General features: G+C 39.2%; 1 protein-coding gene across 24 annotated transcripts in view; it reads right to left on the bottom strand.

Moving 5' to 3' along the window:
- The window catches only part of DMD (dystrophin), a 2010563-nt gene that overhangs the window by 1283282 nt on the left and 708236 nt on the right, over positions 1-19045 (bottom strand). The gene's annotated exons all lie outside the window — the stretch shown is intronic.

Raw genomic sequence — 19045 nt, 5'->3', positions numbered from 1 at the left:
TCTTACTATTAAGAGCTGGTCAAAAGCTGGAAATTTCCACCCTATGGGAAATTCTAATATTTTGATTTGGGAGGGGAGAAGGGAATCCTCATTTGGGACAAAGTCAAAACACACACACACTTTTATTTATTTATTTTTATTATTATTTTTAGGGCCATAAATGTACAGAAAGTTTCTATGCTAAAAATCTTGAAATATTTTGTTTCAGCTTTGGTTTAACATCAAGCTATTTCTGCATACCCTGCCACAGTGCCTCATGGGAGCGTTCACAGATGCCGACTCTGTGGGTGCTCCGGGGCTCAAGCACCCACAGAAAAAAAGTAGGGGGTGCTCAGCACCCACCAGCCACAGTTGTTCAGTGGACTGGGGGTCTTGGGGGAGAGGGTGGGAAGAGGCGAAGTGAGGGCAGGGCCTCCGAGGAGAAGCAGGGTTGGAGCACCCACTGGGAAAAATAAAAGTCAGTGCCTGTGGGAGCTCCAGTTTGGTTGCCTCATGTTCCTGTTCTACTCTATTGGCCATGATGAACAGGGACAGCCCAGGTGGGTGCAGCAGTTTGTTTCATTTAGACAACCTGGCAGGTTTCAATTCAGGTCTACCTGAGCCCAAATGAAATATTTCATTTCTTTTTATGTGGAAAATTTTGATTTTACTGAAACTGCATTTTCCATTCCAAAAATGTTTTGATGGAAAAGTCCTGTAAAGCTCTAGTTACTAAACCATGCGCCCCTCCCCCCTCCTGAACAATGTAATAGCTGTTACATTGGTTGGGGGAGATGATTAAGCCTAGACTGACTCACTGGAGAATGTTCCACAGGAGGGACAGTTGCTCATAATGTAAGCTATATTTACAGAATTTCAGAACATATAAAAGTAAGTTTTAATTGCTGAGATGGTTAAAAGAGTTCCAAATGGAACCATTTTCTATCTATAGTTCTGTTTAAATTGAAAACAATTCAGTAAAATCACATTTATTTTACTGAAATTTAATTTGAGAGAAAAAACAGGAAAAATAGTTTCTCGAACACCCTGTTCAACATTCTTGGAATTAAAAGTTTCAATTTTTTTTTAAATGTAGTATTATATTATGTAGTATAATATGTAGTTTAAAATATTAAAATCAAAGCCAAACAAAATGGTTCAAGCAATCAGACTGTGGTATAATGCCCCATATTCTTCATAGTAATATTATGATGATGATTATGGCATAACTATGATGTATTTTATGCAAGTTAGGTCTTGTAAGATATCATTGAAAAGCTTATGATTCACAGAATATGATTATCCTATTTGTATGCATGTATCATTTTGGTATCTGAAGTTAGGAATATTGCCTATGCTTCTATTACAAATGTGTTTACACTTGGGGAACACCCACTAGTTAGAATGCAATCAATCTAGATTGCTGGCTGGGAAGGGCCATTAGGGAGAACAAATAGTCTTAGAAGATGCTAATATTCCACTGGGGAGCCTTCCTGAGGATGCTACAAACAGTCTCCAAGTCACGGCTGCTCTGTCCCTACAGAGACATGTGACCAAGTCACCTGGTCCTGGACTCCATCTTGGAATACCAGTGTTTTTCCACTGACCGGGTATGGGAACCAAGATAGGAGACAAAGGGTTCTGTAGAGGGGTGGTCACCCTACTCCTGCCCTAAAGGGCATAAAACCGCCCTAGGAGGGGGCTGCAGCGGGGAAAAGCCAGGCTGATTGGGGGAAGCAGCCACAGGTGGGACCATGCCCCAATCAGGCCACAATTGGCCCTATAAGAGGGCAGAGGGCCAGAGACTAGGACACACACACTCTAGCCTTTTGAGAGAGAAGGACCTGGTTTCCTAGGAGCTAAGCAGGGCACCGAGACTGGAGCAGGGCTGGGGAAAGGGTAGAGGAGCTGGGGAACTCCAGCCTAGAAACCCCCCAGGGTGCAGATCTTGGTAAAGGCCAAGGAAAGGATACTGGGGTTGCAGAGGGCAGCAGGTCCAAATTCCCCTTGCTGGTGATGAGTGGCATTTACACTGCAGTCTGCCCCAGTGAATGGGGGCTACGTCGAGACTGGCAGTAGGCATAGTCTGAGGCGAGGTGGGGATAGAGGGTGGGGGGGTTCCTCGGGGAGGAGAGACCCAGATCTGTGGGGGTACTGCCAGGGGGCAACACCCCAGTCTAAAAGGGGCACCGGGGTCCAGGAGGGACTCAGGCTCAGCGGCAAGCGGGACACCGGTGAGTCCCGCACCATTACAGTTCCCACCATATGCAAAAGCTATTTAAGGCAAGGGAGTGACATCATCATGGTTTTTCACTGACTCCCTGCTGGAAACACCTGAGGAACTGGACTAGGGGAGGAGGGCTGAAACCAGGCTAGAAGGATTTCAAATTCTCACAGTAGCAAATTCCTTTCACAGGCTAGAAGGATTTCTAGCCTGTGAAAGGAATTTGCTACTGTGAGAATTTGCTACTGATATCCAATCTCTTGAGTATATTAAGCTTAGATTGCAGTTTTGTTTATTTGCTAGGTAATCTGCTTTGATCTGTTTGCTATCCCTTATAATCACTTAAAATCTATGTTTTTTTGGTAATATACTTGTTTTTGCTTTGTCTAAAACCAGTGTGTGGAAATCATAACTGGGAGCAGAAAGCTGTTGCATATATTCCCCCACACTGAGGGAGGAGGTGAATTTCATGAGCTTACGCTCTACAGTTCCCTGAACAGCACAAGAAGATATACTTTTGGGTTTACACTTCAAAGGGGAGGGGGTGCCTTAGGAAGTGGGAGGCGCCTTAGGTAAGCCTTCCCATGCAGAGGTGATCTCAGCATGTGAGTATAGCTACAACTGGGTGTGTCCCTACCTGTATGTCTGCAGGAGGGGGCTTGTCACAGCAGTACCATGTAAAGGGAGCCCAGGCTGGTGGGTCAGGGAGACTCAGTGGTAGCCCAGTTACAGGTGGCAGGGGGAACCCATCACACAGACATATTTTGAATTTTTCTTTGCAGAGAATTTCAGTTTTTTGCATTTTGTTCTAATTTAAAATGAGAAATTTTGAAATTCTTGATGAACGTTTCCATCCTCCACACAGCTCTACTTGTTTTGCTAATATAATCATAATTTGTTCCAAATCATGAAGCACATATTTTATCTAATTTCGGTAGACTGGTATAGCTTTTGTATTTCACAATAAGCTTAATTTTCTCATTCCTTGAATATTTTTTTAAAAGGAGTCTGTGAAATATTTATAGAAGAAGTTATGAGCTACTTAATATTTACCAGACATTACTATGCACATATTCTACTTTAAATGTAAGGAATAATCGAAGATTCCACTGTGTGGTAATCACTAGCAAATATTGACTTTTTGATAGTAATCACTATACATAGTGAAAAATTAATATACATGTTTTTAACAAATACCCAGTATGTAGTTAAACAGATGACATGGCGAGTCTCAAAAGACAGAAGATTGTTTAAATATGGGCTGAGAACAACTGGTGTTGAATATGTCAAGCTGAAACTGACACTGGACATATCTTCTGGATCTGCCCATGTATATAGCCTATAATATTTGAAATCAAGTGCTATAAAACTTTAATAGTAGGAACAACTATTTAATCTGAACCAGGATATCAATGAAGTGAACCTTTCACAGTTCAAGCAATGAATTGATTTTGCAAAAATGTGTGTAAAAATGTTACTACTGTTACTACCCATGTTAAAAGATTGCTTTCTGTGCACAGGAGAATCAGCTTCTTATGAGAAGTTAATACCCCACTTAAATTGATGTCTGGCAAAATTTCAGGTGAGATTATATTTTTGGAAACTTAAAATATTTACATAAATATAAATCAATGCACAAAATTGTGTTAGAATAGATCAGATTTTAAGATAGCTAGTTCTTTTCTTTTTCTTTTTTTCCCATGTAGTAATTCCGTTTCTAACAATTTGACTTTGATGGGTATTTCCCCTTTCCCACACTATGTTTAGCAGGGTTATTATCCTTTTAGACACACACACACGCCTTGGAAGAACAGGAGAGTCAGCAGCAAAAAATCTCATCATTTTTGAACAACTATTTTAAACAAAGTCATAGGTAAGTTCAACTGTAGTAGTCAATTTTTGTTTTAAAGTTTCTCAACTCATCACTTAATCCTATACTTTGTGTATTGATTCTAGGTGCTGTAAATGAAAGAACCTTTCTGAAAGGATAACCACTAAAGCAGGTAAGTGCACAGACCTTTTTCTGTAATTGCTTAATTTTAAACAGATAGTACTTCACTAGAGCTGAAAGGAACAGAACAAAAGCCCATGGAAAAAAAATTGAATTCAATGGGCACTATCTCTATCCCAAACTTGTGTCCTGCTGTCCTGAGGTCCAAAATAAAATCCTGACTTGTCTCTCTGACATCATCTTGTGGAAGTGTTGTTGTCAACTCAAGCTCAGCATGTCTAATGAAAGCTCTGAATCTAACTCTCCCGGCTCCCTCTTTTATTGACCACTGTGGACAACACCACCATTCTACCTGTTACTCAGGCCCCTAACATGGGTATCATCATTGACTCAGATCTCTCTCTAGGTCCTCACATCCAGGCTACCTCAAAATATTGCAGATTATCGCTGAACAGCATCACTAAGATTCAGCCTACCCATCCACACAGCTAAACATCTCATCCAGGCTCTTATCTCGTGTCCTCAAATCCTTTTCTTTGGCTTTGACAAATTCTTGCATCTATTCAGAACACTGCTGCAAAGATCATTTTTCCAGCCCATCACTTTGATCATAGATTCATAGATTCTAGGACTGGAAGGGACCTCGAGAGGTCATCGAGTCCAGTCCCCTGCCTGCATGGCAGGACCAAATACTGTCTAGACCATCCCTGATAGACATTTATCTAACCTACTCTTAAATATCTCCAGAGATGGAGATTCCACAACCTCCCTAGGCAATTTATTCCAGTGTTTAACCACCCTGACAGTTAGGAACTTTTTCCTAATGTCCAACCTAGACCTCCCTTGCTGCAGTTTAAACCCATTGCTTTTGGTTCTATCCTTAGAGGCTAAGGTGAACAAGTTTTCTCCCTCCTCTTTATGACACCCTTTTAAATACCTGAAAACTGCTATCATGTCCCCTCTCAGTCTTCTCTTTTCCAAACTAAACAAACCCAATTCTTTCAGCCTTCCTTCATAGGTCATGTTCTCAAGACCTTTAATCATTCTTGTTGCTCTTCTCTGGACCCTTTCCAATTTCTCCACATCTTTTTTAAAATGCGGTGCCCAGAACTGGACACAATACTCCAGCTGAGGCCTAACCAGAGCAGAGTAGAGCGGAAGAATGACTTCTCGTGTCTTGCTCACAACACACCTGTTAATACATCCCAGAATCATGTTTGCTTTTTTTGCAACAGCATCACACTGTTGACTCATATTTAGCTTGTGGTCCACTATAACCCCTAGATCTCTTTCTGCCGTACTCCTTCCTAGACAGTCTCTTCCCATTCTGTATGTGTGAAACTGATTTTTCCTTCCTAGGTGGAGCACTTTGCATTTGTCTTTGTTAAACTTCATCCTGTTTACCTCAGCCCATTTCTCCAATTTGTCCAGATCATTTTGAATTGTGACCCTGTCCTCCAAAGCAGTTGCAATCCCTCCCAGTTTGGTATCATCCGCAAACTTAATAAGCGTACTTTCTATGCCAATATCTAAGTCGTTGATGAAGATATTGAACAGCACTGGTCCCAAAACAGACCCCTGTGGTACCCCACTCGTTATGCCTTTCCAGCAGGATTGGGAACCATTAATAACAACCCTCTGAGTACGGTTATCCAGCCAGTTATGCACCCACCTTATAGTAGCCCCATCTAAATTGTATTTGCCTAGTTTATCGATAAGAATATCATGCGAGACTGTATCAAATGCCTTACTAAAGTCTAGGTATACCACATCCACAGCTTCACCCTTATCCACAAGGCTCGTTATCCTATCAAAGAAAGCTATCAGATTGGTTTGACATGATTTGTTCTTCACAAATCCATGCTGGCTGTTCCCTATCACCTTACCACCTTCCAAGTGTTTGCAGATGATTTCCTTAATTACTTGCTCCATTATCTTCCCTGGCACAGAAGTTAAACTAATGTCATGTCACCTCTCTTTGCACCCCTTCACTGGCTCCCACTTTTCTACTGTATTGAATAATGTACTTGTCTTCATTTCCAAAGCCCTTCACAACCTATCCCCACTCTACCACCATCTCTCATTCAGTATAGGTCAAGTCCCACCTCCTGTCTGACCACGATGCTAGCTTCCATCTCCCCGTCGTTAAAATTTGAAATGAGCACCTTTGTGATCTCTCTCATGCTGCCTCTCATGCTTGGGAGAAGCTCAATGGGAACATCCACAAAACTAACTCATTATGCTCCTTAATACTCTCCTTTGCCATGAGGCCTACAAAAATCTTAACAGCGGTTAGGCTGCTGGTGTGCGCAGACCACTGCCTATCATATTGTCCAGTATTGCCTCATTGTTGTACTTCTCAGTCTGTCTATATCCATCTGTTGTCTTAGATTGTAAATTCTTTGGGGTCTTTTTGTTCCATATTTGTAAAGCACCTAGCACAATGGTATCCTGGTTCATGACTGGAGCTCCTAGGTACCATGGCAATATATATTACTTCTCCTGCTACTACTATTAAAATAAATTAAAATTCCTAAACTGCATTTCCCCCATACTAAAGAATCTAAAAACTAAACTTTAATTATGTTTTAAGCATTTACTTCTAACTTCTGTAAAGGAAGAGATGGAGTTTCTTTCCTTTTTAAAGTCCTTAGGAGATGGCTCAGCTACTACACTGGTGGGTGTCACTATTAGAACTCAGATGCTTTCTACTTAATCCAGTAGTTTGAAAGTCAGTATTGTAATGTTATAAGTGAGTGGTCCTTATAGTACGTGAGCAACATTTGAACAAAATGTGAAATAATGCTAAGAAATAAGTTTATTACAGGGCACAAAGTTTATTTCCCAGGGTATTTATTTTGCAAATCAATTTTGGAGCAGGAAGCATTGACCTAAAACCCTTTTGAATATGAGTCTGTGGCTCCTAAATCAGTTAGGTGTTGCAATGCTGAGTACAGCAACACCTAAACACCTTTAAAAATCTGTCTTAGATACTTTTGAAATTCCACCCTGAGTGAAACAAACTGGATCTTCCAAATGTTTTATTTTAAAAATCCTGATTATTTAAGAGTATTATTTTCCCTCTTCCATAATCTGCTCTCAAAGACGCTGTAATGTTCCAGAGATATCCGCACTAGATTCCTGAGTAGAACAGAAAATACCCTTACAGAATCCTTTTCAGATTTACACTGAGCCCAGTGCATGCTAGGATAGGTCTTCATGAGTGTTATACGAACAGCTATACAGTGCAGCCAATAAAGTTCATAGTTTTGTACCTCACAATAGAGTCTAAGTGCCTTAAATTAAGAATCTCCCAGCCAACTGAGACAACAGAAATGTCTATTTTTTTGGTAATACAAAATCAAATATGATTTTGAAGGGCACCCAGGACTTCTTTACAGAGGCTAGATACTAAAACAATTTTAGACAGCTGTAGCAAAGTTTAATAAGTAAAGCCAAGGAAGCAGCATTAGGATCTGGAATATTAAGATTGGATTAGAAACTGAATATGGACTGAATCTGCGGATGAAATTCAGGTGCAGACAAAATATTATGAGCTGTGCTTGTGAGATTTCAGCTCCAAGTGACGGAACATTCAGGAGATAATTTAACTCTTTCAAGATTAGACAGTGGTGATTTGTGGAAATTAAGAGGTCAGCTCAGTGTGCCTAAAAATTAATGGGAATTACTCATTTTATGAAATTACATTTGCATGTGAAAGGGAACAAAGAAAATAGGCTCCTTGCAGTTTTAGACCAGTCTTTAAATCACACCAGTAGGGTCAAGTTTAAATCCAAGGATTTGAATTCAAAATAATCCCATCCTCCCAGGATTCAAATTCAAGGTTATAATCCTGGTCAGTCTCTTGTTTAGAGTAGAAGAAGAAGAGCAACTGTCCATATTTGCCAAAGACAGATTTTTTTTTATTTGAATGCATAATCAGTACTTAAAAGGTAGAGAAACAAAAGGTTATGAATCTTTTTTTTAAAAGTTCCTTTGTAAAGAAAGACAGAGAAAGAACTCTTAAAAAGCAGTATTAATAGAGCATGTTCAACTGTCTAAAAGCAGAATGCTTGCTTTCCCATATGACCTTCATGCATGTATCACATGTAAAGACATCAGCATTTTTCAACTCCCAAGGTTACTAATGTTTATTAAAACGAAATGTACAGTCTAATTTTAAATTCAAGAGCAGACAGTACAGTATGAGGAAAAGATTTGTGAAGCAGTTGAATTTTTTTTTTTTTTTTTAAAGATGTTGTGCCTGTTAAGGGCCTGATCCAACTCCCATAAAAGTCAACTGAAAGATGTCTGTTGATTTTAATGGGAGTTGGATCAGACCCTTGAGGTTTGCTGGGGATAAACGCTAATATTTAATCCATTCCTTTACCCTTTGTGCCAACCACTCCAGTTGCAGGAAAAAACATAGTGGATCTGAACAACAAAAGATACACTAGCCCTGTACCTAACTTTCCCCATTCTGTTCCATTACCAGGTCAACCTATGTGGCATGTTACTTCACCCTGAACAGGGTTGTTATGGTGCTTGAATTGTTCTGAAGACCAGTAGATCACTGATGGATATTTGGCCACCAGGTTGATGCCATTAGTTGTGACTTCTCACTTAACAGAGTGGGCCACATGAAGGCTGTCATTTTCCACCATGTCTTCACATCCACCCAGATTTTAACAACATCTGTAACCACCGCTTGGAGTCGTGTAAGCCCATTTGGAACCACGCATCTAAATCTTCAATAATGCAACTTCAACCTTGATGAAGCTTGGAAAGCCGAACTGAGTTTATAAGAAGTCACAAATCACAAATAAACACCTTGTGAAAGACCCAACACAGAAGATCCCTGGTTTGGATCCCCCATGAAGCTCATGGGCAACCCTAAACCGTATCCTCACAAACCATGGCAGATGCACATACTTGCAACACAAATAGAAAAGTAAAGATTCTCCAGTGAGCGACGGTGTTCACCCAGAACAGATCATGGAACATGGAACAACTCCATGCCCAATTCACAAATTGGAAGGAGGCAATACACTCTGCTATTCCACGTGCAATTATCTGGCTTAACTATGTATATGCAAAATTATTGTTGCTCTACATTTACATCTGTCAGATAAAGAAAACGACCAGGTCAACAGCTGAAGAAGATGGATTGGTTAGCACATGGTTAGAAGACAGTAACTCCTTATTACAGGGTGAGTTAATATCAGACAGGAAAACAGGTTGCCCTTCTTACAAGTTTCTCTTATTATCAAAACTGAAAACAATACTTTTAACTGAAAGGAGATCTTTAAAAAAAATCAGTGTTCCTTAATTTTAAAATGATCCTCTCGCTCTCCCATTTTTAATCCTATCTAATTTTCTTTTTTTTTTTTAATTAAATGAAGAAGAAATCACAGAAGACAATAAATCTGGTATACAATTTTAGAAGTACAGGAAGAAAATTGGGCCAGTGTCTTTCGTAAATTACAAATATGTACACATACAATCTGGTATTTACCATCAATATTTTGATCAATCGGCTTTACATTAAAAAAATCCTTGCACTATCAAAATCCAAGTAACTATATTTTACCCTTTGTGTAAGGTATGTCTAACACTGCCACTAGGAGGTGCAACAGCAGCACACTTAGGCATAGCCACGCTAGCTTTGATTGTGTTCACTTACTAGAAGTCTGAGTGTGGCCACAGTGGCACGCATGGCTGCATGGGCTAGACACTCAAGTACAATCCTGGCCAGACCCCTGGGTATATACTTGGGTAGCCACCACTGTTAACCACTATTTTTAGTGAGCTAATTTGAGAATGCTCCTGTGTGCTGCAAATGCACCTCTCAATTGCAGTGCAGACATACCAAAATGTTGCTTAGTAAACTATAGCTGATTTAGCAGCTAGAAGGGCAAATGCAGCTCTAAATGAAACAGTCATTTTTACATATCAAAGTGGTCTAGAGGCTTATTATTTGAGAAATTACTGTATGAACCTGATTAACTTTAGAATAAGGTTTTCTTGAACTCTGAACCACTCTGCCACAATTATACATAGACTAAAATGAAACGGTATGATAGCCTTACTGAACATTTTTGTCTTGATAGAGTTAAGTAACTCAACAGTCACCTTTATCTATCCTGAAAGTTTTATCAGTTATCAAGGGGGAATTAAATTGTATCACAAAATGTTCATCAACCATTGTTCATTTCCGCACATTCCTCAATACATGCCTACTTTTCACCATGTGCATTAAAACTTTCCAATTTATGGGATAGATAACTATTATATTTAGCTTTAGCACCATTAATGCTTTTTATATTGTCAGGTGCAATGCTGAGCATAGCTCATTCTCTCAGCATGAACCTTCTCTGAAGTGCAGTGATGTTATTAAAATCTTGACATTACATACAGTAGTAAAATTCATGAAATACCAGAACGAAGGCAAACACCATGATGTAGTAAAGGGAACAATTTTAATGGCACTCTGTGTACTCATAATTATAATATTTGTGAACCTTGAATAGAGCTGGTTATAATGTTGGTGGTCAGGAGTTGAGAATAGTCCTTGACTCACAAAATTGCAGTGCCAGAACTCCCTGGACCCAGTTCCCCACCCTGGTATGAGAGAGGGTGGCTTGGTAACCTGCGCAGAGCCCAAGGGAGCCCCGTAGATCCACTTTCCCATTTGGGAAGGAGATGGGTCTGGAGCAACTTCCAGACCTGACACCTGAAGCCACAAGAGCAGGCCTGGAAGTGCCAAAAGAAACAACTTCTATATTTTTTTCATGAAATTATTTTCTATATTTTGAGCAGCTCAGGCTTGGATGTATTTTAATCTGGGATTGTCTTTAAGGCCCATCTTTACTGTATGTTGTCTGAGAAATATATTGTTTGGCTTTAGTAGTCTTGTTCTTTGCCTTTTGTTTTCTCTCTGTATTTATTAAAATGTATTGATTCTATGTCTGCGTATGGGTTTTTCTGTTTTATAAAATGTGTTATGAAAAGCAAAATTATGTTAAGATTAGCAGTAGAGAGAAAATTTAACAAAAGTTCATCTTGCAAGTAAAAATACATGTAACCATGATGATATTTTCCTTTCAAAACAAGACGTTCAGATGTGTTTTATAAGGTGACACACAAAGGGGTTAAATTCTTCATTAAGGGCTCAGTCTAGCACCCACTGAAGCCAACGGAAAACTCCACTCACTTCACTGAAAAAACATATTCTGACACTGTACTGCTGACGAAAAACAATTTAATAAAATCAAATCAAATCCAGAGTTAAATGGTGGATAAAAACTACTTAGGAAATAATGCAAATTTCTTAGATAACATGACATTTATAAAGATGATCTTTATAATGTTGATGATGTTGAACACCAAGCCTAGCTGAACATGTTCACGCTACACTATAGTATGTTACTTATGCTAATGTTGGATATAACGATCCTAGTACAAAGGCAAGTTTTGATCAAGTACATATGTTCTTCTTTTAGAACTCAGCACTCAACTAGAAATTTTGAGAATTTAAAGTAAAACTTTCAAAGTGGATGAAACTTTCATTTGTAAGACATTATAATCCACATTTACTATAAATTCCACTTGTATTTCATATATTTTCTTCTATTTAATAGTTATTGAGGACTCTGTACTCATACAAAGACTCTACTCCTTCTCAACTGTATCTTCTCATCCTATTTGATACAGCACTAAGGTGGTAATGCCAAGTTTATGAAATCACAGTTGTTTCCATGGCAGTAACTTGTGATGTTAAAAACATTCAATAATTTCATTACTGTATCACACTGGAAAAGATGTTGGGCTTACAAATTCTTATTGAAGCACAAATATCAAACAATAGGAGAGAAAATAACTGAAGAAGCATGCTGCTTTTTGTATTAATGTTCCCTTTCATCAAGTATATGCCAGTTTTAAAGTCCCTTAATCTAGAATAAGAGGAAAGAAGTCATTTAAAAAAACCTGACAGTGGAGTCTGAATGCATTAAAATCTCATTTTACCTACCATTCCTCCATGTTAAACCCATTATTAAAACACCAAAATCAGATTTCTAATCTTTTTTATTTAGATTCAAAATTGAATGGAAGAGCCTATTCTAAAACCATGGTTAATAAAAGAGTAAAGCTTTAGTCACGCTTATCAGACAGGAGAAGAGAGATAGACTATCCAGAGCTTAAGTAAGAGATGCTATTAGGAAGAAAATAGAAAGATTTAATACAATGCTAACCAAAGTGAATGCTATATATATTAAAATGTAAGTTGTACAATATTTGATACTGTGTTCAATATTTCAGTTTAATTTGGATTCCAAAACATTTGATATTGCTTTAAGTACACTATTTGAACAGAATAAGCTATGTAAATTGAAATGCATTTTTACTTTAACTGTAATGGAAATGCTGTGTTAATTATAACATCTACTGGTGTAAAGAAGGAATTATGCTCATTTGGACCACATTGCATAATTAGGTAATTTTTTGAGACATGTTCCTCCAAAGCCCCAGGATTTGGCCACTATCACTGCAAGATACTGGACTTGATCGCAAAGAGTCTGATTCAGCATAGCAAATCCAATAGTCTTACTTATAAAGTATTCTTAATTTAAGGCACTGCAGTTATACTGGTAAAAATATTCAGCTTTTTCATTTTTAACTATTTGTTCATTTTCCCTCCCTATATCCCAATTTTAATTCTTCACAAAACATACCAAACCATGCGGTATCTGGTAAATTATTATTTATTCCTAATTTTATTCAAAGGGAAATAGCTATAGTACACATACAGCTCTTTATATTGTAAATTAAGATTTTATCTGGCTCCTAATGTAAATGCCACTAATGTTCTCTTCATACATCCCTGGGTAGATATCAAATTCCTCCTGCATTTTCTTGGCAGTGCATATAGTATTCCTTAGTCTTATTTATCATTTGGATTACTGAGAGGCTTATGATCTGTTATACCTCACGGTGTCAGACTATCTGTACATGCTATGAGGGAAATTAATTATCCTATATGATGTACTTCATGTTCTTGAATTTAATCCAGGAGAACCTGGTGCCTCCAGTATTTTTTCCTGTGTGTCACTCATGCCCATTACGCTCGAAGCAAGAATAGGGTACCAATGCAGAGCAGAAGAAAGATATTTTCATCAATATGTATGTTCTGGTAAATATTAAATTTAATATTAGCAAATACTTGTTAGGGATATGAGTCTATTAAAGGTCCAAACCTGCCTTGTTTAAAGTTTTACTATTAACTATAAGCGGAGCAGGAACAAGCCCCAAGTGCCAGACAAAGAATACTGAACAAAAGCTAATGGCACAGATTCTCAAACAGACACACAGAAAGCACCATTTCAGATCCCCAAAGTCATGGTTATATTAATCAGGTTCATGAGGCCCCAGCTGTTTTGAAGGAGCTATTTGTTGTTTTTAAAGCAATCAACAGTAATCATTTCTCATCTCCTACTGCCCAGGGTTGGGAATGGGATGTGGGGAAGGACAGACCATTGTGGCTGTGGGGGGACTTCTTGAAAAAGGAGAATTCACATGGGTTGTGGCAGCTGTGGAAGGACAAGCAAGGAAAGAGGTGGTCTGGGCAGAAGGACTATGAGGAGTAGTTGGCTATCAAACACATATTTAACAGTACAGTAGTACAGGCCAGGAGCACCCAGCAAAGATGAGGGATGGGTAGCTAAGAGAGAGGGTCTGAGGAAGATTAGGATGTTAGGAGAATGAGTCAGGAATTGTCAAGGAGAGCCAGCTTTATGAAAATGTAGGGTTCCAGCAAAGTTGGAGTAGTACAAATCTAACTGAGCTTTTTCTGAGGTAATATTTTAGACATGGCTTAGTTTGGGTTGGTTCATGGCTATGCAGCATACAGGCAACTCTCTGAAGCTGCTGGGTTGTTCTCTGGAATCTCAATTTTCATTAAAAATCCTCTGGTTGTTGTAAAAAGCTCTCAAAAACATGAACCAAGTGTAATCAATGCAGAGGCTTCTACATGAGTGTGCAGAGAACCTGGAACAGTGACTCAGAGGCGTGAACTGCACATTCATTTCAACGAGGTCTTATCTCAGATGCCCAGCATGATAATTGGCTTGTCAACATTGTGGACTATTGTATTCCTCACGTAAGAAAGCAGAGGAAGGATCACAAATATGCACAATGTATTAAGAGTGATTTCTCTTTTGGTGCCACCACTTATTCCTTGCACCCAACAAGAAGCCAATCTGAAAGAACCTAGTGTCGGTCACTGGGACCTGGGTTGTCACACACAGTGGTTAAAGCAGGAGTCAGAGGCCAGAACTATGGGTCAGAGCCAAAGACAGAAATTGGAAAAAGAGGATCATGAATGAGTTACCTGGAATGAGGCAAAGCAGGAGCAGAGCTGGGTCCATGGCTGGGAACAAGCAGGCACAAACACTATCAGAGCCATGCTTTGAGCAGCTGCTGAACTGCTGCTGGGATTAAGACTCAGTCTGCTGCCTCTTCCAACCCATCAGCACACTAACTGCACTCATTAGGTTGCCTGGAGACTGTCTCTGCTGCAGGCACTGCTTCCTGATACCTAGGGAAGCCCCGGGGCATATTAGAGTCCTGCCAAGGGAAAGCCAAAATCAAGGAACACAGTGGAGCCCTATATTTTGAATATCCGCACAATATTGTGATCAGTGTCATTTTTGCAACTCACTTGTGGATGGAACTTGGAAATATGCCACCAATCTTCCCTCTCCCAAAAATCTGACCACTGAGTAAAAAGAGGGTCAGGATCAATGAGTTAAGAATGCTGGAGGTGAACAACATTTTTAGGACCTGTGGGGAAACCTGGAAGGCAAGCCGAGGGAAGAAGTGGCTGAAACTTGAAGCACCAGCACATCTATCCATCTAGTACTGGTGTGGGTACCCAAGGCAGTAGAATGAGTGCCAGTCAGCCATTCTGTTCAACAGTGGCCCCAATGTCCCACTAAAAGGTTAATGAATCAATCCTCACCTCTCCTCTTTAAGGTAAATGAAGGAGATACAGGGATCACTTCAGCAACTCTTCAAACGCAGCAGCTGTTTAAACAGTACGCAGCAATACCACACAATTGTCTCAAACAGAAGATAGAGAATACGGTCTCAAAATTATATTATTTAGTTAGGAATTGACACCACATTCATCACCATAGTACCTGTGAAACTACCAAAGCAATTTTATAGAGGAAAAATTCAGTTCAAATTTGGCCAAGTCTCCAGGAAGCCACAAGAGGCCTTGGTTTTACCTATTCGAGGTAAAACAGTATTTTCCAACACTCTACTGGATCATTCATTTTATATATCTCTCATGGTCTTAATCAAAAATAGAGCTGTGCAAATAATGAATTTTTCAGTTCACTGGAAGTTTCAAAAACAAAAAACTCATTTGAGATCAAAATGAATATGCTTTCTGAATTTTTTTGGCAAATGAAAGTTAAAAAAATCATTTCAGGTTGAACACTTTCATTTATACAATCTAAATGTTTCAGTTTGATTTTTACCATTTTTTCAAATTGTTGACTTTTTAAATTGAAATTAAAGATTTTTTTAAACAAATGTTTTGAATGGGAAAAAATGATTTTTTTCATTTTGAAAAATGTTGAAAACATTTCCATTTTTCTTCTTTATGTCCAAAATAATTTGGCAAATCCAACATGCTTTGCGAAACATCTTTGTTGCCAAATCTGCATTTTTCACAAATAATCCACCCCACAAACAAAAAGCAAACCAAGCCCTCCACTCCTGCCCCCAGAGTTTTGGCCAAAAATTGTCATCCAGTATTACTGAATCACAACCCTGTCTCTTTATTATGTGGAATGACCAGAAGAAGCATAAAGTGACAGATCCATAACCCCTCCACACCTCAAGACTGTTCCCCTTGCAAGAGCACCAGGTGCTCTGGGGGCATGGATTTCACGTCAAAATTCCCGTCAGTACCCGGCCCAGTCCGGGAATGCTAATGATCCAACCAGCAGACCAAATTCAGTGATGAATCCTGGTCACATGTCATCTGAGGCACACTGCGCACATCTTAAGACGACCGGAGTACGGGGCGCCCCTTCAAAATTCTACTATATGATGGGCAGGGGAGTAATTACCTTCAGTCTAGCTAAACTCCCCTGCAATCTCAGGTTTGCATTATATTCTTTTTCACTTTGTCTTATAGTCTTTTGTGCAGCATTGCTATGCACTGTTACTTAGTTGCGATGTTTCATCCTAGACGTGAAGTAATTCCCATATACACCTCTACCCTGATATAACACGACCCGATATAACACGGATTCGGATATAATGCGGTAAAGAAGTGCTCCGGGGGGACAGGGCTGCGCACTCCGGTGGATTAAAGCAAGTTCAATATAATGCAGTTTCACCTATAATGCGGTAAGATTTTTTGGCTCCCGAGGACAGTGTTATATCGAGGTAGAGGTGTATTATGCAGAAAATTTGCACAGTGTTAAAAATTAAGATAGAATATTGATGATTATTATAAAGAATATCAATATCATTCTATGACAAGGAATATTAAGTCTGAGAATGAAATGATCTCTGAAAAAAACTATCATGTTTTTTTTTTTCCATAGTATTTTTTTCCTCCTCCTCCTTGTATTTTCCAAACATCAGCTTATTGCTATAAGCATATGTAGAGGTTTTAATACTCATGTATATCTCTTCAGAGATTATTGTAATCTTTGTTCATTGTTTGGCTCTCTTGATTTGTTACTACAGAATACTTTTCCGTTGACTGAATGCTTTTTAATAGTTGTGAAATCCTCCATAAAGTAATCCTGATTACATTAGGTTTTCCTCTCCAGTAGTACATTTATCACACAGATGCTTCACTGTAGAGAATCATATTTAAAAAAGCCTGCTGTTTTTCTTCGGGTCATTAGTGCAGTTCTACAAGAGCCAAACATTTTCAATACATATGGTGAACACATACTAGATCTCCTTTGGCCTCCTTTTACTGGAGGATAGCAATAGTAGCATTGCACTGCTCCAGAAAATTCTGATGCTCTGACCTGCTAACCCTCTTTTTGAACTACTGGGTCACTTCTACTGTTATATCGCCAGGCCGGCGCAACCCATTAGGCGACCTAGGCAGTCGCCTAGGGCACTACAATTTGGGGGGGCAGCGACCGCGTCAGTATTTCGGTGGCAGGACCTTCCGCCGCCTCTGTGGGGAGCGGCATTTCAGGGCAGGATCTTCCGCCACCTAGGGCGGCAGAAAACCTGGCAGCGCTCCTGTATATCACATCAGAAAATCTCTCCTTTTTACTGACTGCTTGCTTTTGTTTCCCCCATATTGAAGAATGTGCTGTTTTTCCTTATGTTTTCTATGTCCGCTTTCCTAGATCATGGGCAGCCTCATTGAGCTCATGTTTAAGTAATATTTTTCTTCCCTGAAGGATGTATTTGTCAACCAAATTAATTATAATTTATTCAGGGAGAATAAAATCATATGTTGCTACAAAGCCAGGTTGCCATCTCTCATTCTTCCATTGCTTTTAATTCTTTCAAGGGCAATCCTGATAATGAAGAAGTCATACTTTGATGAATTACCATTTAAGGTATAACGTATGCACATATAAAAATGACATATTTAGACCTATTTTTTAGAAATCTCTCTTTTCCAGCAGCAGCTCCCATCTCCTAATTTTACAGATGGAAATTTAAGTGTAGATCTCATAATTGTCCGTGGATCCATGGAATAAGTGGCAGGATAAAATCAGTCAATCTGGCACTGGTAAATTCCAAACCAATGTAAGGAAAAATTGTTTTCCACCTTCCTCCTCCGGAAAACGTAAATCAATTGTTCATTGCAACATAATGTCACTAACACCAAAAACTTAGCAAATATAGATTGGGCATCTATATGGAGGACAAGAATATCTAGAGTTGTAATAGATAGTGTAATAGATACTGCTAACAAATTTTGGAAGAGATTAAATTTGATGCTCAAGCCGATCTCCAACTATGAGGGATTACTATTTCTTATGTGTGTTACCATAGCACATAGCAGTTCTGCTCTTGGATCAGGAACCCATAGCACTGGGGGTTGTATAGAAAAAAAGAGATGGTCCCTGCCCCCCAAAAGCTTCCGATCTTAGTATAAAGCAAGAGATAACCGAGGCAGAGGAGGACCAGAAAACAATGAGAAAATTGGTTAGCAAGATAGGCAGTGGGTCTCAGCACAAGAGCAGCCTGCCCACAGCTGGGCTGTGTGGAGGCACCACAGCAAAAGTGTGTCATATGGAGGATTTTAATTAGATAATGAAGCAGTTTTCTAGATGTTTATAGGGAGCTTCTCCCAAGTGTGAATGTAGCATGGGAGAAAGCATGAATGTGCTTGTTTAAAAATTTAACAAGTGAGCAGTGGGGACTGGCAACATGGGCTGATTGGAGTCGGGAGTTGTCAAGGCTGTATCCCCACTTTGAACTTTAGGGTACAAATGTAGGGGCCTGCATGAAAACTTCTAAGCTTAACTACCAGCTTAGCTCTGGTCCGCTGCCACCATTCCCTCCCTGGGAAGCCTTGAAAAACCTTCACCAATTCCCTGGTGAATACAGATCCAAACCCCTTGGATCTAAAACAAGGAGAACTTAACCATTCCCCTCCTTCCTCCCACCAACTCCTGGTGAATCAAGATCCAAACCCCTTGGATCTTAAAACAAGGAAAAATCAATCAGGTTTTTAAAAAGAAGGCTTTTAATTAAAGAAAAAGGTAAAAATCATCTCTGTAAAATCAGTATGGAAATTAACCTTACAGGGTAATCAAACTTAAAGAGCACAGAGGACTCCCCTCTAGTCTTAGGTTCAAAGTACAGCAAACAAAGATAAACACTCTAGT

Source organism: Chrysemys picta, chromosome 1, assembly GCF_011386835.1.
Source record: "Chrysemys picta bellii isolate R12L10 chromosome 1, ASM1138683v2, whole genome shotgun sequence".
NCBI classification, from domain to species: Eukaryota; Metazoa; Chordata; order Testudines; family Emydidae; genus Chrysemys; species Chrysemys picta.
The sequence above is the reverse complement of the archived record's forward strand: the minus strand, read 5'-3'. Positions and strand labels throughout refer to the sequence as shown.